Raw genomic sequence first — 22,773 nt, 5'->3', positions numbered from 1 at the left:
AGTAACTTGTTAAAACATAAAACACTTAACGAGATACTCTATTGTTGTTTTAACAAAGATTTCTCATTTTAGCTTCTAAGCTCAAAGAGCTGAATTTAAATGATAATATAATATTACAAAGAAGCAATACAGGAGGCGGCATTGTAATTTTAGATAAGAAAAGCTATTGTCAAAAAGCTGCAAGATTCTGCCTCATGCAAAATTAATATATAATCCTATAAAATCAGTTCTATTGGAACATATAGTTTTTAACACTAATGGATTAGCTATGCGATTTTAAGGATTTACAGCAAAAAGGATTCAAACATAAAACATGTAATATCTTCTGCTTTATAGATACTCTCTCCAGTCAGTGAAAGGACTTCCTGTCGCAATGTGCGGTTGTCAGAAGCTAATGCGTTTTGTTTAGAAGATTAAGTAAATTAATTAACTGTTTATTTGAAGTTAACAATGAAGGCATTCTGAGCAAACATGGAAAATATTTGAAAAACATCTAATGGTTTTTGTGTAATCTTTTATGAAACACAAACCAGAATATTCTGTTTACACTTCCTGATCCAAACTGATTAATTGTAATGTCAATTAAAATTTTTCTTATTAACTACACTTTTGTTAGTGCTATTTCTGATTACACGTTACCACAAGAGACTTCAGGGAATTTATTAAGACTTTTCAAATGCCAGTCTTGGTCGAGTTTCCACTAGAGTGACATGCGCCTAAATTTTAAAACATTCCTCTTAAGGGAATGTGTCATCATAAAATGACCTATTATTTAAATAACATTTTTATGTTTAACATATTTTCAAAGAATATTTGATAATGTTATTGTTTATTTCCCATGTCAAGAACTATATTTGAACAAAACCCATAAAATCCTGCAATTTTCATAATGGCCACTGAGCCTAACAATAGGCGCCACTTCTTGGTCTGTACAGATCACTTAACTGCAGTTATCTGCTTATCTTTCATTCTAATCCTGCCTATAATGATATCACCTCTGTGTATAGATAAGATGGGATCCTCCCTTCACAATAGGTGATCGTCAGAGCTTTTCCATTCTTTCCTTGTACAATGACCTCTGCACAGCAATGTAGAACAGCAGGCATCACTTCCATATAAAATTTATATTTTTGATTGTCAAACCATAAATTCTTTCATTCATCCAAGAGACCAACTACAGACAGTACCAATTTTCCCCATGGTTAGATGTGTCAGACAATAGGGCAGTTTATGGCCAGATATTAAAAAAGAGATTACACGGGAAAGGTTCATGTTTACATGTGATAATGTTAATTTCTGTTTGTTTTTCTACTTGTACTGTAAATTTCTATCTGAAACTATAGCATTAGATCCCAGTAATCAGCCATGACCTGCAGTGTCTGCTGTCCTTAGTAAATAGATCTCTCATACTATTGCTCAAACCGCACCTGTTAAGTGTTGCTGCATTGATTTCAAATTAGGATAGTTTTAAATGGCTGACACATATGCAGACAAATTGTGCCTCACCCTGATTTGTAATTTGAAATTGCACAAATAACTAACCCATATATTTGTGCCACAGCAATATCTATTTCCCCACTGGAGTTCGATCTGCCATAACACAAAGTTGCCAGTTGGCCCTGGGCAACAAAATTGTATAATGAGCAACAGCGATGTAGCTGAAAAGTAGGCAACCTCAGCCTGGTAGTCTATGTAAGGTACAGTAGTATTTGGTTTAAGAAGGACCCATAGAAGTTCCTATTCAACTTTTTGCACTTGTGTTTGTTACACAATGCTTAAGCACAGTTGATCCAGGAGTCTCTCACTAAGAATATATATACTGAGGCCTATTGGGCACATAGAGTGAGGAGGGCTCAGTTGCCTTTTTGATGTGGTCTTCACACGTGCTGCAATGTTAGAAATCAAGGGAGTGGAAAAACTATTTATGAAAATAGGATGAAGATCCCAGTTGGTTAGGAATGACGTGGTGATATCAAGCAACACTTCAAAGATGCTTCATTTTTATCTTTTCTATTGCTCTCGCCGCTGTGAATACTCACTGCTGACTGGAAGCTCAGGACAGGACCTGTGCTCCAGCGTGATAATGTCTCGCAGGTCCTGTCCTGAGCTTCCAGTCAGCAGCGCGAGCAAATGAAGGAAGTGAGTGTTTATTTTATTTTTTTATTAACACAAGTGTGGGTGTGTGTGTGAAAAGGCTGCACTAATGAGCTGTCACGGACGTTCCCGCGACAGGTAGCAAGAGATCAGTGAGACTGGCAACACGTGTTTTGATCTGACATGTTTTCCATTTGGATCAAATGACGTCTGTGTTGTTTCTGGTGCTTGCCCCACCTTCTTTCCCCAGGTGTGGCTATTATGGTCGCTTAACCTTCTCTTTTTAGTGTTGTTTCTCACACTATGCTATGCGGTTTATAGCTTCTGTTGGAGTTGGGGATAGCTGGTGTGTGGAACTCAGCTTAGTTCCTGGTGCTGCCATAGCCACTTGAAGTTAAGTGTTTTCTTTCCCTTTTGTATTTTGTTTGGGTTATTTTGTGTGTTGCATTTACCTGTGATTTGTATTTAGGCCTGGGGTAGACTCCTGTTTGCCCTTCCTTTTGGAGGAACAGGTTGTCTCAGTCCTGACATTAGTACCATGGTCCTATAGGGTGAGTTAGGACACTAGGTATTCGGGTGTATGAACTTACCTACCTCTGGAGTCTGTTCATACTGTTAGTTAGTCAGGACTTTGATTAGGGTTTTACTAGGAGGTGTCCATCTCCTTTCCCTAGTTTCCAGGCATTATTCCCTCACCCCTTTCCCTCCTATGTTCGGTGTGGTGTTTCCCCCCCCCCCCCCCCACACCCAAACATGACATGAGCGCTCCGCAATGGAAGTGCTCATTAGTAGCAGTTCTTGTAGGAAAATACTGGCAATTAAAATTGCCGGTTGAAAAAATTTACCAGCATCGGCAGGGCCAGTAAAATACCGTCCTTGCCGGTAACATACCGGCCGTGTGGCAACCCTAGCTAGAAACCATGTGTCACGTTAGGTGAGGGAAGGGAAGCAAACCAAACACAACAAAATTAAACAAAACAGCAGGCTAGGCCCCACAGCTAGGGAACAGGGAAAGGTCAACTCATGACAATCCCTGAGCCTTTCCCTGACTGATGCCAACATGAACAAATCTCGATGGTAGAAGTGTTCATGCACACCAACCTAAGCCCTGCTGCGACTGACACAAACCCTCAGCTAGGGAGCAGGCGAAAAGACAACCTGTTCCTTGCACAAGATGAAAGAACCAGCGTCTACCTAAGGCCTAGCCAGTACAAACAACAGAAGGGAATGAAGGAGAACTTAACTGAAGAAGAACTGGGAGCAGGAGATCCACCAAACACCAGCAGAGATCTCCAGGAGAAACTATAAACCACAAGGGCTATAGTTAGAGGCAGGAATAAATAGCATCACTAACTAACTAATGAGCAGAACCTGTGAGGGTGTGGGATCTCGCCCAACGCCACAACAAAGCAATCTGTCAGATAGATTCACGTGCAGATCTTCTCAGATCACTCACAGGGCAGGGCTTGATACCATGATTCAGTCTTATGCCTAATGTGAACGTGCGTATCAGTTTTGGATCAGTGTTAACACGGACCGTGTTGAATCCATGTTTTCTCCCGTGACAGGTCCGTGTTGGGTCTGTGAGTCCATTTTTGCTGTCAGTGTTGCATCCGTGTTTCACTAACACTCAACAGCTGTGTTTTTTTCCAAATAATCTCTTGTTAATAATCCGTAAAACACAAATGCAACACGGATTGCATCCGTGGTTTTCACGAACCCATAGACTGTAATGGGCGTGATGGATTCATGAACACAGACAAAATAGAGCATGCATCCGTGGTAAGAAAAAAACGGACCCACGGACCATGCTGAAACACTGATGTGTGAATACACATTTTAAAATGAATAGGGATGTGTGCTGTCCGTGGAGAACACGTACATCAGACGTCCGTGAAACACTGACGTCTGCATGAGGCTTTAGAATTACTCTTAAAGAAACAGTAAGGAAGCTAAATGGCAAAACACAGTAAAGTTATTGGCAATTTTCGGGGCTAGTTTAAACACTGGATTTTGCAGAGGCAGAGTTTACCTCATATTCCTGTGGTTTAAGCCACAGTCTCTAAATTTCAATGTCACAGACTTGTTTTCCATTTAGCCCCATTGTATAGAGCTGCACTGCGAGTGAACACCCACTTCTGGTTCCAGCAGCGTTCATTTGGACACCCCATTAAGAATGGACATATCCGTTCTTGTCGCAGTCATTAGTAAAAATTGCGGCTGCATTAAAGGGAATCTGTCACTAGCGACCTTCCTATAAGACTGTTTGCATAGACACATAGATGTGGTTAACTTGATTAAAATGTGGTTTTTCTTTTGTTGATCCGAAGCTCTGTTCTCAAGTTATGATACAGTTTTTTAATTAGTAAATTAGTCCTTTGGTGTATTTAGGGCATCACCGTTGCTCTTGTTGCACCCAAGCTCCACTCATTTCCATGGCCAGCCCCTTCATAGCTGCTTTATCTCTGCCTGGCCTTGTCAATTAAAATAGCAAGAGAGGTGCTGGCCACAGAAGTGGTGCAATAAGAGCAATGGTGATGCACTTCTTGCACCAAAGGCCAATTTTGCATATTAAGAAAAAGTATCACTACTCACAAATGGAGCCACAAAGAAAAATTTATGTTTAATCAAGTGAAACACAGCTATGTGTCTAAGCAGATAGGGAGATCGTAGGGAGATCGTTAGTGACAGACTTCTTTTAAGTACAGGGCAGCCTGCTTTTAAAAACAAGCACTGCTGCTGGCGACTACTGATTGGGTTGTCTTATCTCAGACATTGGGGGCATCTCAGACATTGGGGACATTGCCCCTGATGTCTAATAGGTGCTATACTTAGAACAGAGCCAGCAAAGTCCCAGACAGTGGCTGCCCTCCATTCATTTCTATGGGACCACCGAAAATAGCCGTCCAAAGTTCCATTGAAATGAATGGGAGGCACACTACGCAAGCGCAGCCTCCACTCCATTCATTTCTATAGGGCTGACGGAACTAGCTGAGCCAGCACTCGCCTATTTTCGGTGCTCCCATAGGAATGAATAAAGGGTCGGCCATTTATGAGTCATGTACCCTCCAGGACTTTGCCTAGCGATATGCCCCCAATGTCTGAGATGGTACAACCCCTTTAAGGTAGGAACAAAAGAGGAAGAGAAAGCAAGCAATCAAGCTTCATGTGAAAAATGAGATCTACAATCTGATTCTTTCTATGGGAAACTGCTCCTGCGGTGTCATTAATGGAAGCAAGGCCCAAATGGGATTTACAATCAATTTTAAGTGAATCATGTGTATGGGTAAAATTCCTTTTACACAGGAAAAAAACTGATCTATTCTACGATGCGGTCTTTAGATCGTTGGCATGTCCATTTATGATATGGATTTTCACAGTAGATTTCACTCTTTCTAATGCATAGGGTGAAATTTGTAGCAAATCCACCAAAACATTCACAACAAGCCTGCATGCAGCACAGGTAGATTTGGATGTGGTTTTGCTGTGGATTGTGTTGTAGAATGCAGCAAAATCCATGGAAATTCCGTTGGATGGAAAACCCATCATGTGCGGCCAAGAGACAATGCTCCTGTTCTTTCAGTGAACTCATAGTGATTTCTGCTCTGACACAGGTGACAAAGCGGCTTCTTATTGGACTGTTAAGGTTTGCAAGGTGCTGCTAGCGAATCACAATTTGCTTCAAATTTGCTAATCTCACAAAATTCCTAAACTGAGTGGAAAAAATATGTTATCTATGTTTATATAAGGTTACTTTCACACATGTAGTAAAGCTATCCATCAGGCTGTTACAGCAGAGGAAGAGCCTGCAGAAGTTCACTGTATCCGGTCTAACGTGCACCAATTTTTGTCCGAACAAAATGCGGTACTCATGCCGGAAACTGTCTGGATCCCCGCCTGATCCCATTATAGTCAACGGGCGCCTGGCAGTGCATGGCAGTATATGGCTAGGCTGTATACAGTGAACTCCTCTGCCAGAACAGCCTGTCGGATAGCTTTAGTGTATGTATGTATGTATGTATGTATGAAACTGGCCTAAGAATCCAACAGAGGGCAAACCACTGAATGTGGTACAGTATAGGGATGAAATAAGTATGGAGATAAGTAGTAAAGACAAAAACACATGTAGCTGACGGACTGTATATAATAGACTTCTATTAGACCTTTACTTACAAAGGTCTGGTAACATATCTATCTGACTTATATGTGTGTGTATATAGTATCATTGTAATCCTGGCAGATCTATTCAACCATCTCCAGATAACACACAAGGTGCAGTACTCACATCTACCAGTAGGTGTCATCACATAGGTATCTTTTCTATACAATTCTACAGTATTTTCAGTAGGTGGCAGTAGTCTCCAGGGTCTTTGCCACTGTAAGAGAGATGGGTATGAGTCAAATTGACTTGAAATGCATCCACGTGCTGCTTATCTTACACAAATTTAAAAAGATCACAATGACGCCCATTCTAAGCTTCTGGTTTATTAGCAAATAATTTCAATACTTTTCTGAATTGGCTACACACTGACATAATAAAGAACACAGATGCTTTAATTACCTACATAAATGTATTGTAAATTGCTAATATACATCCACTTCCATGTGCTCATTCCATAGGCATGTAAACATCCCTTTTATATCATCACATTTCTTATAGATTGACAACATTAACCTCAGTATTAGGAATAGATTTAGAGCAACAGCACATAGGCAGATGCATTGCCCTCCTCTGCTATGCAAGTTGTCATCCTGTATAGTCATCATTTCCGCCATCAAGACCTGACAAATCTTCTGTAAAAGGATTATCTATTATCCATTAGTGATGTACTTAAGAAGAGATTCTATAAGGTATACAATGTATGCATTAACACAAACTATCACACAGGTAATGCACGTAAATCCTCATCTATAGCTAACCTAAGCTCAGGAACATTCATTCTCATTGATGGGGTCCATTTATGTTCTTTTTATTACTATTCTTGCTCATGATTATAATAGTGCAGACATATACTACAGCATTGTATGAGGAATGTACCGTAGGCACTTATAGCAGTGATCGGACTCACATGGCTGATAATTTAGTTTACCTATGTAACATGCACATATTAGGACTAATGATGAGTGAAGTATTGAAACATTCGATTTGGCTGCTTTGTTGAACTTTACAAAAAATATTGCTTTGTGACGAATTACCTAGCATTTCTTTGTAAGTAGTTGGTGCAATGACCGGGACCGGTGATTGCACTGCCCCCATCATTGTACCCCTCACATGCCGAGTTCATAGCTGATCACGGCATCCGGCATCAATATTACAGTGTAAAATTTTTAAAAATAATTAAATCATACATACCCTCACCCATTTGATCGCAAAGAGCCAGCCACCACCATCTTGATTGTTGGTCCAGCTCTAAATCTCGCGAAGCCCATGATGACATCATCACGTCGCCGGGCGTGGTGATGGCATACACCACCGCGCACTGGATTTCGCACAGGATCTTCAATCAAGATGGCCAGCTCAAACGGATGAGGTAAGTATGATTTATTTTTATTTTTTTTACCACAATTCAGGGAAAATCTATTCATTACCACAAAGCACAAGGAAATTCGTCTTTGCAGCAAATCGAATTTTCCCTGAAATTCAGATCAACACTAATTAGGACCAATTTTCCTTGAAAATTGAACCCCCTTAATCCAATATTTTTGCAGTCAGTCTACATAAAGTCTGTTAGAGATTTTGCACTGTTGCCAGACACCTTGTCACATCTCTGACCACCTCTAAAGATAAGATAGGCCTTGTGTAGAGAATTAGGGATGTAAAGGTTGTTTTTTGTGACATAATCGCTTAGACCAGATTCATATGTCTGCGTTCCAGATGCATTACGTGTCCATATTATTAGGCTGCATTATGGCAAGGCCAATGGTTTAACTGAGCTGAACTCACAATGATAAAAAAATAAGTGTGTGCCTCTGAATATCAGAGTGTTGAAAGCACTTATCATGTAATCCAGCTGAGACCTCCAGTAAGGACGTTCGCTCCTCTCCGATGCATTGCTCTTCTATATGCATACAAATGTCCCAGGGCTCCAACTGGTTCTTATCCACAGCCATGGTGGAATACCACACAAAAAGTAATAATCACACGCCCGACTTGAGTTTCACAGACAGCTTTTTTCCTGAGTTGTGAGCTGAACTCATGACACCTTAGATCCTTATGATGCCCTGAGTTTGGGTTAGAGATTGGGTTGTCTCATAAGTAGGGTTTCTGCCCCTGCAGGAAATTGTCAGGGCCAAGCTGTGTCTGGCCCTCTCAATCTAGCAGCAGGTGAAGAAGGTGAAGAAGCCCTGCTGCCGATGAGACAAATCGATTTGTTAGAATCTATTTGCTCATCTCAACTTCGGGTCAATTAAACTTGCCATGGGACTGTGACAAATCCCATTAAAACAGACATTTAATGCGTCCAGGAAGCGGACATGTGAATCAGGCCTTACACAGAGGTCTGTTGATCAGCACGGGTAAGGTTAGGACAGTACCACTCTCTGTATCACCAGACAGGATTTGCCTTCAGATGGATCAGCTTTGCTATGACATTCTCTTTATAATTCATTTTAATACTGTGCATGTCTGATATTTGAGTCTTAGATCCTAACCCAACACTTTCATCACTTCTCATCTGAAGAGCCGGTGATCAATGATCTCACTGCCTGAGCGATATTCCCAGTGGCAACCTCATGATGGAGCAGGAATATATGTTAGCTTCTCTGAATCTTTCATTTTGCAATCTGTCATGATGTACCTTAATAAGGTTGCTTTTATTGCTGTCCTTATGTCCATACAGCGCCAAGAAATTCAACAGAGTAGATTGTCTCAGTTATCTTGTTTTCCTATTACATCTAGAATCATTTTAACACAATTTCTGTGACAATTTTACACTCGCTACCAAAAATGACAATGCACACATAAAAAAGACTCATAACAAATATTTAGGAATCTACTACTCCGAGTCAGCAAATTAATTGAAGCGCTAATGCTGCAAAGACTTGCTAACATCATTAGGGTCATTACATTCTGCTCAGTTCCAGCAGAGAGTAAAATGCTTACAACCGGAGCACTTGATAGTCTATAATAATAGGAACATCAGTACAGATAGTTTAGAAATGTGAATTCTAAAAATGCTTTTTTTTCCATTCTCCAGGACTATTCCGCATTGCTATTATGTGCATACTTCAATTTCATGTACAAAGTAAATGCCTTAACAAGCCAGATTAGGTTAATGAAGTGATCTGATTCCATCTCGCTTGTACTTTGCATTATAGCATGTGGAGAACATGAACTGTGCTCTCATTATGTGGCTCTGTCTGTTAGGTACGTGATGTCTCCAACACTGACGGACTCAAACAAATGTGGGGCCTGGAATTACAGTCAGTGACACAGTAAGGTTATTTTAAGCTTGGCTTTAAATGATGAAGCCTCCCTGTTATAAAATGTGTAGTCTCACCACAGTATGGCTGTCTCTTTGCACATTATTGATTATTGCTGACTAAGCTTTTAAAAGTGTGAAATATCCAAATCCAAATGGGCCAGCAACTAAAAAACGAATTAATCATATAAACCTCTAGATAACCTATCCCACATAACACTAAATACAGTAAAATGCCACTAAAACTATACACCCACTATAGAGTGGATTTTCTCTTGACTATCTTTTCTAGGCATTTGTTATACTCATTGAAATCATTAGTAAGTGTTAAAAACGAATACAATTTCTCCCTCTTCCTCATAACAATTCTTCTAATTCTAACTAACTGTAAGACAACTGTCTGGAGCAGGGGCCTCCTCCCTCTGCCTAGTTCTACAGAGGGACAGAAAATTACCAGCCCATCCTAAGCCCCGGCCTTCAGCTGTCACCAGCTATGACTGTAACAGATCAGTAATAAAAGGGGTTTTCCAGGTGCTCACTATTGATGACGCCTGGCACCCCCTATCAGCTATTTGAAGAGACCAAGAGGTGTTGTGAGTGCCGCAGCCTCTTTCTAGGTGTTTGGCATCATGTTCATCGGTCACATGGTATAAGCGTAGCTCAGTCCCATTCTAGGTACAGATGCAAAATCAAGCATAGCTGCTATGCAATGGATGGGGATGTCCATGGTAAGCTGTGAGAAGGTTATGGTGAGGGCCATGGCCTCTTCAAACAGTTGCTTGTGGGCTGGGGTGCAGGGGGTCGGACCACCACCGATCTGACATTGATGACCTATCCTCAGCATACATCATCAATATTAGACACATGAATAACCCCTTTAACACCTATGGCAGGATTTCTACAAGACCGTTTCAGGAACATGCAAAAAATGTGGCAAACTGACAAATGGCACAAACAGCTATATTTGTTGCTTACATTTATCATTCATTTCTAGGTTTAGTGTTCCCTTAACATATTTTTTTCACATTTATGTTATAGGTAGGGAAAGGATAGCCAAAAAGGACATCAGTGCATAATAAAATAAGAGGTTTAATAAATGAAATGATACTCAGCTGCAGTTACACACAGTGATCAAATAATTTCCTCAGTGAGCAAACATGCTGGGGGAGATAGATTTACTAAGTGAAGTGTTTCTTATGATATTTTACGAAAAAATTACGTGGAGTAAGATGTGCCAAATTTATCAAGGAGCAGACATCTTAATACATTTTTAGCATCTTTTGGCATTTCATGCACTTAAAACTAAAATCTACATAAGATAGAGGCTGGTGTACATTTCAGTTACAATTTACACATAAATTATATCAAATCCATTTGTGATGCTGCGGATGGTGTCGTTCATCCAGGGGATGTGTTTTTTTAGCTGACACTTTCTGGTTTAAATTTCCCCACAGATAAAAATTGCATGTGAACAAGTCTGGGGAACATAACCCCTTGCTTGCAGATAGTATCAGCCAACATAATCCGACATGGGACAGGGGTGCTCACTGCACAGGCTGCAATACCTTCAAAATTAATTTCTAAATATCTTAGTCTTTGAAGCCATAAACAACATGGGGTATCTGCAAATGGTTTGTTGTTAAAATGCAATGTAATATAATGTTATGTCATGTAGTATCAAGTAATACTCCCAGCATAGCTCTACATGGTATTGAAGAAGTTAATAATTCTGACATAGCCCTTTTGCAAGAAGTTCCTATGTAGTTGTTAGCTCCAACTCCACCCCTATCTCTAGAGTGTTGTAGTCAGTTTTAGCAGGGAGATAGCAAGGGATATGGAGCAGACCACATGTGCTCCTCTCCCCAGGACCCAGCTTCAGCTTCAGAGACTCACAGATCTCTGTTACTTGCTGCAAGATCTGCAAAAGAGAGAAGGAAATAGGAGAGATTAGAGAATCTGCATGGCCTAGCAAGAAGTCATTCAGCGAAGTAACCTGCCATCAGGGGCATAACTACCATAGCGGCAGACCATATGACTGCCATGGGGCTGAGGGCAAGAGGGGGCCCAGTCTTAATTGGGATTATCTCCTCTTCTACTGAAGGTGAAAACTTGGTCAGGACTCTGCCCTCTGAAGGAACAACTTTTAGCAAATGAGGCAGTGAAAAAATTGCCCAATGATCATTGAAAGGGGTTCAGGCAGAAACTCTTCTGTCCTATATGGGGGGCCTGGTTTGATCCTTGCTATGGGGCCCTTACTTCTCTATGTACGCCACTGCCTTCCACTTAAGCTATTCAATACTTTGAAGAAAGAGTATGCCCTCCTTTCACTGCATGGCCCTAGGGAGCAATGGAGTGAGGAAAGCCACTGCAATTGACTGACTGGGACCACATGGTACCTCAAAATGTACGCATTGTCTCCTGCCATTTAACATTGAAATCTAAAAGAAAAAAAGTGTTTTGTTCCACTATACAATATCTCTGTAATAAGTTGATGTACAAGGCAGGGGCAGACTGAGAACTTAAAGTGACCCCGGGAAAAACTAAAACTGGCCCATGTTGTAGGCAGTTCCACACAAATAGGCCAGGTGAGGAATACCATACTGCAGCACAAAATACTGCCCCAGCAAAGCCAAATACTGCCGTGAAGTACAATATACTGCCCCAGCACAACCAAATACCACAGAGTGTCACAAAATAATTTATCAGCAGCACAAAACACTTGAAATAAGCTGGCCCTCTGTGGGGGCCAGTACCAGCTGCCAAATTCTGTCTTCCTAACTCCAGTTTTCTCAGGATGGCGGCACAGTTGAATTCAGGAGGGCATCTGTGGCCACCAGCCAGAGCCACTATCACTTTCATCCTCCTCTCCGGCTCCTCAAGGTCTCGCTGCCCATGTAAGAGCTACTCCATGCTGTCCTCCCAGATGTCCTGAACACAAAGAGGATGAGCCCTCAGAAACACTTCCTCTAGGGGGCACAAGGAACTTCAGTCTGATGTTACCAGGAGCCACTATAAAACATCTGGAGTCTTGTGGCCTTCACTGGAATTCATTACACAGACCAGCAGAGAGATATCATCCTTGGACACATAAAAAACAAGACTCAAAATGCACCTGCTCAGTTTGGTATTTGAGGGCAAATAACACACTCAGTCTTTACACAGGACATTTATCAGGTTACTTCCGGACTATGTTTTGAGGCTCTTGCGAGCAAAGTGTGCTACAAAGGCTTCTTTCACATGGGCGTCATATTTTTGGCCCGGATAAGAGGCGCGTGCGTTGCGGGAAAATGCGCGATTTTTCTGCGCGAGTGCAAAACATTGTCATGCGTTTTGCACTCACGTGAGAAAAATCGTGCATGTTTGGTACCCAAACCCGAACTTCTTCACAGAAGTTCGGGATTGGGATTGATGTTCTGAAGATTGTATTATTTTCCCTTATAACATGGTTATAAGGGAAAATAATAGCATTCTGAATACAGGATGCATAGTATAATAGTGCTGGAAGGGTTAAAAATAAAATAAAAATAAGTTAACTCACCTTCTCCTCTTGATCGCGCAGTCTCTTTAGATCAGTGGCTTAGATTAGTGGTGACGTCAGATCACATGCTCCAATCACATGGTCCATCACCGTGGTGATGGAGCATGTGATCTGACGTCACCACAGGTCCTTTAGCCCACAGCTCATCATTCAAGAAGTAAAGAGACCGGGAACTACGCGATCAAGAGGAGAAGGTGAGTTAACTTTTTTTTTTTTTAACCCTTCCAGCACTATTATACTCTGCATTCTGTATTCAGAATGCTATTATTTTCCCTTATAACCATGTTATAAGGGAAAATAATACAGTGAATAGACTGTCACCTAGCAACCATGCGTGAAAATCGCATAGCATCCGCACTTGCTTGCGGATGCTATGCTATTTTCACGCACCCCATTCACTTCTATGGGGCCTGCGTCGCGTGAAAATCGCACAATATAGAGCATGCTGCGATTTTCACTCAACGCACAAGTGATGCGTGAAAATTAACGCTCATGTGCACAGCCCCATAGAAATGAATGGGTCAGGATTCAGTGCAGGTGCAATACGTTCACCGCACGCATCGCACACGCACGGAAAACTCGCCCGTGTGAAAGGGGCCAAAGGGTTGTGGCCTTGAGAAAGGTGTGGACCTTTGTATTAATGTTAAATTAACTATACAATTGCAGTTCAAATGAAGTCAATCAGTGTAGGTTATTATGTTCATATTATGGTCGTTTGCATGAGCTGTGTACAGTGTTTGGAACCGAGGATGGGATTGGGAAACATTTTCCAGTTCTCACAGGGCAAGATCCCTATCATGGCTGTAAACAAACATTTTTTATGCAGTGGCCTGAATATGGCAGTGTGCATGAAACCTAAGGCCTATTTTACATAGGTGTAATATAGGTGCAAATCAGATGTCAATTATTGAATGACCATGGGTCTAATTACCGGACCTAACAGCACTATAGATTATAGAAGTGGGTGATCCACGTTCATGGTTAAATTTTGCGGTAAACATACAGCCGCAGATATATCTCTCTATATTGCGCTCACGTGAAATTCGCTTTAAAGTATTCTCTTCCGTTTATTAAAGGGCTTTTCCCATCTGGGACATTTATGGCATATTGATGGTATATGTCAAAACTGTTTGATAGTTGTGGGTCCTGCCTCTGGGACAAGTTGCTATCTCAAGAATGAGGTCCAAAGTGAATGAAGAGCAACCCACCCCTCTGTTTATTAATGTAGGACTTCCGATAAAACATTCCTCAACACTGAAATTGCAACACCAAGAAGGACCAGAAGGTAAAGCCATAAGGTTATGCAAATCGGAGGAAGTAGCAGTTGTCGCTAACATCTGCAAATTATCAAATTTTCACCTAAACAATTTGCACCTAGCTCCAATCTGTGGCATGTGGGAGGGGCATAAAAGCTATATTAAAACAAAAGTCACATGAAGCCTAAAAAATTGGATCAAGTCATGTGAGATGATTGTGCGATGTCTCCTGTTTACCAAATGTGTCAGCCACTGAGCCAACTGAGATGGATAAAATCCTTGAACTAAGAGACCTTGGTTTATTATTCCAGCAGATTGCTAGTACATGCCTAGACCAAGATGTCAGCACTGTTGTACATAGCACATAGTGTGTCTTAGTGGTTGGAAGAACAACGGCAACCTGGGATCGACAAATAGGCATCAATAGAGCAACCGTCCTTTAGCAAACCGTAAATTAAATACAAATATAAATCGTTGCATCAGTGTGGCTTCTCTGTCAGTCTTCACTGCAGTTCTTTAACTGTATTCAAGAACCTGGGACATCTACATAAACATTGCTAACTTTGCCACATAGGTAGGAAAGTGTTGCAATCTATAGAATTTTAAGAAAAAGATGCCATAAAAATAAATCCAGTGAAACCTTTTTGAGACGGCCACCCAAAATTGCATTGATAAATGGTCGTTTAGAGGGATGGTCCTCTTAAAAAGATGGGCAGTATGTAAGGTATATGGCGGAACTGAAAATTGTCACAGATAATCTGGTATACATAAGGAGGGGGTCTTTTCAAAGAGGCGGTATGTAAAGTATATGCAGGAACTGAAAATTGTCACAGATAATCTGGTCTACATAAAGCGGTGGTCTTTTCAAAGAGGTGGTCTTGTGTGGAGGTTTCACTGTACAGTTTTCATAATATAACACATGATTATGCAATTCAGTATACAGCATGTAGCTGCAGTATATGACAGTGTCCTAGAAGAGGGTTTCAATGAAAAGGCTAGAACCACACAGCTTTTTGAGCCAAAGCCAGGAGCCAAGATGCAGTAAACTGTTAGCTGGGAGTGTTGGGAACAGGACCCAAGCCCATCAGCTGATCTTCCCAGACCAGCCACATTTTGAAAAGGTTTTTATGTGATTTGACAACTCCTTCACACAATCATTTGCTGTAATCCTAACAGCAGACCTCAGTTACACATATAGTTTTGGACTATCTTAGGGTCATGTTACACAAGTTGATTGACATTCATTTAATGGGTCTTCCACGTGGCCTGATGCCTAGCTCCCTGGCTATCTTCAGTCCTGTATGTCAAGTTTCACATGGATGAAGTCACTCGTGCCGCTGCAACCAATGATTGGCCATAGTGGTGACCCGATGGGGACTTTAAGACCAGTGACGAGAGCTATGGAGCAGGAGAACTGGGACAGAGCACGTTAGTATGGCTTTTCATACAGGCACAGCTTGGGCTGCAAAAATAAATGCACAACCCCTTTAAGGATCAAGTGTTTGTACTACAATATTACATGTTCTTGCTCATATGAACTAAATTTTCATTAAGAGTTTGAGTTCTACCCTGTATCACACTGTGCTAAGAGCTTCAATTGTGAATGTCAGAAGTAGATACAAAGCCAGCTATAGCTAATTTTTCCATCAATTAATACTGTGCCACTAAAAATAGACAGCATATTCTACAAGCCACTGACATGTAATACATTTCTAAAGATAAAAATAACACATCTAATATTGTATATCAAGCGTTGTGTTTTAATTCATCCACATACAGATAGAGGGTATGGATTTGTATTTTTTTTTTTTTTCTTTTTTAATGGATATGATTTAACATTTTTAACCATCATGAGGAACATTAATTAATTGACACTTTACTTGAATTAGTCTTGTCTTGAAAGGCACGCTAGCTTTCACACATTCCCACGTGTTTCATCTATATGAACAGATGTTGGGCTTTCTCTATGGTCCTCCAAATAATAGGACACATGGTAAGCTGTAAATGACCTATTCCGATCAGTTTGCACTAATTCTTCGACATTATATCTGCTAAGCAATGCCATCCTGGTATTTTATTTTGCCCAGGTTTCCAGTTCCTCTTGTTTAAGTGTGAACAGTTTGCACTGCCATATGGCAAGGTGGAGGTCAGACAGATAAAATGTTGCATTGTTATGAGGGTGCTTAACAACATATGAATGAAAATTCTAACACACCCAAACACAGTCGCAAAGAAACTCTAATAATGGGTCCTATGAACTTAAGGAAAGCTGGTTTCCAGCTCCACCCCAGACTTTCCAGTTCATTACAGATATTGTGCAGTGAAAGAAAGAGCTCTATGCCCTCCCAGTGCAATCTGTGGCCTGTACCTCAACCAGATCTCTAATGAGTTTTCAGTGATGATTTAAGAGATTTGGCTACAAAAGATTTCAATGCTGCCTTCTTGTGTAACTACCCACCAATGTGCGCAGCCACATTCTCCCAACACCAATAGCCAGAATTGCAACTTTTGTCCAATTTTCGCTTCATCAGTCCCATTGCTTCCCATTGCACCACTATTGTTCTCAGGTCACAAGATCATTCTAATAGGAGCAGCTTGCCTCTAGTTCTCAAAGGCTTTCACAAGCAACAAAAATTCATTGCAATTTGTAACTATGTAGGTGGGTAAGTCACCCTATGGAGAATTTTAACTAACACTTATTTTTAATGCTGCATGTGAATGTCTTATAGATAACCTACAACTTACAGAAACAATGCTAAAGCAGGAAGGGACAAAAGAGTGGCATAATGTGAGCTCTTATGTAATTGCAAGCAGCAATGCAAGGCAAGGGAAATCGAAAAAAAAAAATATATATATATATAATATATTTACAGCTTACCATGGTAGCTGCAAATACAGTGAAGGAGTTTAAGCATGCATGGGATAGGCATAAGGCCATCCTTCATATAAGATAGGGCCAGGGGCTATTCATAGTATTCAGTATGTTGGGCAGACTAGATGGGCCAAATGGTTCTTATCTGCCGACACATTCTATGTTTCTATAATATGCTATAATCTAGATCAGTTGATGTGGATATTGATATGGCCAATAAAATATACTGAGAAAAACCCGGGTTATATATCTTACTGTAATTGCTGCTAGTCCTACGTGAAGTGGGTTCAATTCACATTCACGCAAGTAAAACAAAGTTAGGGTCCATTCACACATCTGTAGTGCATTGCGGATCCGCAAATTGTGTGTCCGCACTATACCCGGCCGACACCCCCATAGAAATGCCAATTCTTGTCTGCAATTGCGGACAAGAATAGGACATACTCTATTTTCTTCCGGAGCTGCAGACTGGAAGATCGGGGCTGCGCTCCGGAAATGCGGATGCGGAGAGCCCATAGTGTGCTCTTCGCATCCATTCAGTCCCCATAAAGAATGAATGGGTTCGCACCCGTTCCGCACAATTGCGGAACGGGCGTGGACAACATTTGCGGACGTGTGAATGGAGCCTTAAGGGACTGCACTGCTCTCCTGGAATCCAAAAACAGAGAGCATAAATCGGATGCCAATTCTTCTTCCTTATGCTGCCAAACACTTCTACTATGTCCCAGTATGGTGGTGCGCCGCAGTTCTTTCCACTTCCGATCAACCTGTAATATCAGGAATCAAGGAGCAAAATAGTGAATCATCATAGGCACTTTAGGCTAAAAGACAAATGTATTCTACTTTGTTTTAATTGATATGGCCAAGTTGGGAAAACAAAGGAACAGATCACAGAAGCTCCCGGAAGGCTTTGAAAATGTCTTAATATGCAACAAGGACACTCCTGAAGTTGATTTGTCATGCATCATAATCACTACTTTTAAAACATAACCAATAATGACATATAGAGTTTTGAGGAACTGAAAATTCTGCACATAGTAAGCAGCATTCTCCCAGTGCTATGTGCACAGTGTTCCATGATATCCTGAAACAGGCATCGGCTAGTTAAATTAAGCAACGGTCTCTGGGTGTCCACTATCTAGATACTCCACAGTCCTACCACACCCTACCTCTACCATGTGTAGCTTACACAGCAGTTAAGCAGGCACCTTCATAAAACTATATCTATAAGTATACATGTCAAACCAATCCAAAGGTTATAAGTTGAACAAATTGATATTTTGTGTTCTGGGAAAAGCGCCGTCTTGGCTTCTTCTGGGCTTAGGAGTCCAGTGGGTGGTCCTAATCAGAGACTGGTAGCTATCTCTGTGTGCAAGGGAAGGCTGCCAATCACTGAGGTAATGTGCCCACTTGAATCCTCAGCCCAGAATGAGCAATAATTAAAAAAATAAATAAATAAATAAACATTATAAAAAGTTATAGTGAATCTTGAATATTATACTGTGTATCAATCTGCTCAGCTCTTCCTGCTCTATTCCCTTTAAATAAACAGTCACTCCATAGTAGCATATACTTGTACTTGTTTTGGTATACAGCATACATGTCACACATATTGACCAAAACCTGCCATCATTGTGCCATATTCAAGATAGTCAGTCATAAAATGAATACACACATGGGAGCATTTGATGTGTTTAGTTTGTTTAGTTTAGTTTGTTTGAACTTCAGCTTTGTGCATGATATTCAAAATATGCAAAAAAATGATATTCCTTGTTCGACCTACACACACACAAAAAACGAATAATGCGGCTTATCTGTGTTTTTCCAGTGCCCCAGTGAGCAGCATGGCATCGTGTATTAGAGGCTGTACATTTGCAAACCCTATGTAGCTATCACCTTTCACCATATAGCAAATGTGACTGGATGGGTAAAAACTGTTTATAAGGTATTACAAGACTTGTCTTTATCTGTCTCACAAGACTAATTTAAAGACTAAGCTAAATCCCAATGTGTAGTCATATAATGCATATTTATGTGTCGTGCGTATCTGAAAGCTAGCACCTTGTCAGCGTGTTCAAGAAAGATAACAATAAAAAATTCACATTTTTAAAATGTAAATAAATAGTTTGCCGCCATTTAAAATAGTATTTTTTTAATGTGTCACCTGCTATAAAAAAAAATATTACACACTATATCATTACATATAATGCTTAATATAATGTCAGCTGACTGACAGCTACCTCTGTATACACACTTGTAGAGAGAACGCTACCAGTCACTGATAACATCTCCCCTGTATACTTAAGTTAGAAAGAGCAGGAACATAAATAAATTTAAAGTTTTGCGGAGGCTTTTTCCATCAAACTATATAATATCATCAATCTGCTCAGCATCTCCTGCTCTATAACATGCTGCCTGCAGGTTACATTGCATTTTGTGATAACAGATCCTCTTTAAGCCATATCTTCACAATCAAAGTAGATTCAAGAAACATCACAATGTTGTGCCCATCAGTTTTGGCCACATGCCCGACAAGTACCCAATAGGTATCCATGCATAGGTTAAAAACTGGAGAATATGATAAACAGGTATATGTCCACTTAAAGGCTTCATTGGAAGCACACTGTAACACCTTCCCGACCAGCAGTGTACTTGTACGGTACTGGCCGGGACTCTAAATATGGCGCCCGTTCAAGAGTGTGGCTGGCGCAATAGCTGCTGGTTGCGGACATTTAATCTTTCAGATGCTGCAGTCAAATGTGACCACGGCATGTGGATGGACTAAAACCCATAAGCACACGCTTCCTGGTGTGCTCCGGTTTCCCCCAGCAGAGATCGGGGAAAGCCAGATACATTGTGCAGGAACTTCAGTCCTCTGGAGTGTATGAGAGAAGCAATCTAATGATGGAAACTGTAAAAAAAACTGTAAAAAAAAAGTTTTTAAAATAAAAAAAAAATATATAAAAATTGAAATCACCCGCACTTTCCCCAAAATGAAAAAAAAAAAACATAAAAAACTAAAATATACATCATGGGCATAGCCGAGTGTAAAAATATTTATCCCATACGAAAAACGGTGAAGCGGAAAAAAAGTCAAAAAGTCATTTGCCGTTCTTTCGTTGCTTCTCCTCTCATCAAAAATAAATAAATAAATAGTGATCAAAAAGTCATACATATCTCAACATGGTATAATTGAAAAATACAGATCACCGCAGAAAAAAATGAGCCCTCATACAGCTCCATACTCATAACTACAAAAAAGTTATAGGGGTCAGAATATGACAACGAAAAGAAAAAAAATATTTTTGTCAAGGTTTTCGTTTTGTTTTTCAGTATAAAAACGCAAGAACAACTACATATATGTGGTATGGCGGTAATCATACTGACCTGGAGAATAACAGGAACTGGTCAGTTTTACAGTATATAGAATTCTGTGAAAACAATAACCATGAAACTGTTTTTCCAGCTCTCCACTATGCAATATCAAATTGTGAATTACAGATGGCAACTTTTCCCACAAAAAGGAAGCCCTCATACAGTATGTGAATGGAAAAAAAAAAAAAGGCCCCAGAAAGGCAGGGAATGAAAAACGAAAACACAAAACTGAAAACACCTCCGGGGCTGAAAGGGTTGAAAGCTATGTCCACTTTGTCAGATTTTTTTTATTGCTCCAATGGATCTAAAATAAACGGAAAATTTAGTAATTTTAACTTTAAACGGGTAGTTCCACCCAAAAATATTTTACTTTTTTCAAACCTGCACAAGAATCTGAATAATTGTGCAATTGCATGTCATTAACAATGGCGTGTAGCCACTGAGTTATTCAATAAAATGTATCTGTATAGCACCACCTGCTGTTTGTTCTTTTCCTTATTTCTCTGTGTAACAATGTTTAGGTGGTCGCACATGCTCAGTTCTACCTTTCAACTGCCACCAGCAATATTTACTTACAGGGAGAGAACTACAGCTGAAAGGACATCACCTCTGAGGCTCTGGACATGCCCTCTAAGCTGTGATAGGGAGAGATTTGCAACAGAAAGGACTAGGCCCCCTGAGGTGCCAGCTTGAAATAAATCTAGCACAGCATTTGGAACAATGAATGGTCAGAGCTCTGGATCCATGTGAGGTACAGGGCTGGTTATAGCTTTGTTAGAACAAAATTGTCACGGGCTATATGATGTAGGAGTTTAATGTTTTATATTATTCCACAGGATTAACCACTTTAAGTGCCTTAAAGGCTTCTCTCATCTGGGACATTTATAGCAAATCCAAAGGATGTGCCATAAATATCGGATAGTTGCAGGTCCCCCTTCTGTGACCCAATCCTTTTTCCAGAATGAGACCCTGTTTCCCCCAACCATGAATGGAGAGGTGGCTGCAGATGTTAGCACTTCTGAAAAAGCAAAGTGCTCTTTCTCGGCTATGTTTGGAAGTACATTTGAATTGAATGTAGAGGAATACCCATGCACAACCACCTCTCCTTTCGCAGTGTGGCATGATGGGAGTCCATTCTGGGGATAAGGGCAGATCTTAACGGTGAAACCGACACCTATCAGACAACTATGTCATGTCCTCTAGACATTCCACGGATCTGGAGTAGAAAGAATGAGCGAGCACTCAGGCACTTGGTCTCAGATTGAAGTATGCAGAAAAATGTATTATACAATCCCTATACATATCCCCATAAAATATCTAAAACAATAAAACAATCAAACAATCAGGATAGCATACAATGGCATATAGTAGTTTCAAATGGTTAAACTTGTACAACCTACACTTGACATGCCACCGCTTCTACATATACAAGTTTCTTCTATAACTCTGTCCAAGGGTAGAAAAGTGAAATGTCACTTCAGGTGTTCACAGTGCACTTATCATAGAATCGCAATATAATCATATATTATCCGATGAATTTGGGTAACACTGTACCTAAAGTCACTCTTTAAATGTCCTTTTTGCCAAGACCTTTATCGGTATTCAGCTTACCGTATAGTCCAGAAATCTCCCGACCGCTTGGTACGGAGCTCCGAGTATTTGCCGGCGTGCTTGTTGCTCTCCTTGAGCCAAGCAAGTTTAAATCTCGTAGGAGTAACTTAAAAAGATCGCGGGAGTTCACGCTCTATACCGCGAATATCTTTGAATACAAGAATCGAAGGGAAGTATATTTGTTCCTTTTCCTTTTTCTTCAAGATTCTTTCTGTATGGCCATACAGTTTATAGGAGGACTTTTGTTGCGGGTACGTCAACTTGTTACACCAAACGCGTTTTGGGATGATTCACTCTCCCTTCCTCAGTGGTCAAGTGTTTGCCCGCCTAGCCTCCATATTTATACTTTCTTTGATTAAATCAAAATCACAGACACCTGCTATTCAAGCTGTTTTCAATTGGCAGAGGAATGATCCTATGATGCGTTTTCTTTATATTTCTCCTTGCGTTTTTTTCAGCGTTTTTTTTTCAGTATATGCGTTTTTTTGCCTGAACGTTCCACTCAGTGCAATATACTACTGTATGTCATAAAAACGTTGCATATGGTTGCTACCAAAAGGACTCAACTCTGAGTTAGAGATTTTTGGATTTATGTAGGATGAGACG

General features: G+C 40.5%; 1 long non-coding RNA gene across 2 annotated transcripts in view; it reads right to left on the bottom strand.

Annotated features, from left to right (window-relative positions):
- Positions 1-6,385: 6,385 nt before the first annotated feature.
- Positions 6,386-22,773, bottom strand: part of LOC122932578 — a 59,385-nt gene continuing 42,997 nt past the window's right edge. The window contains exon 3 of one of the 2 annotated variants that reach the window (XR_006388315.1): positions 6,386-6,470. This is a non-coding gene — a long non-coding RNA (uncharacterized LOC122932578). Of the gene's footprint in view, positions 6,471-17,319; positions 17,949-22,773 lie in introns of those variants that run through there. The other variant, XR_006388316.1, reaches the window with a different exon arrangement.

This window comes from Bufo gargarizans, chromosome 3, assembly GCF_014858855.1.
Source record: "Bufo gargarizans isolate SCDJY-AF-19 chromosome 3, ASM1485885v1, whole genome shotgun sequence".
Taxonomy (NCBI): Eukaryota; Metazoa; Chordata; class Amphibia; order Anura; family Bufonidae; genus Bufo; species Bufo gargarizans.
Note: the sequence above shows the minus strand (reverse complement) of the source record. Positions and strands in the feature narration are given on the sequence as shown.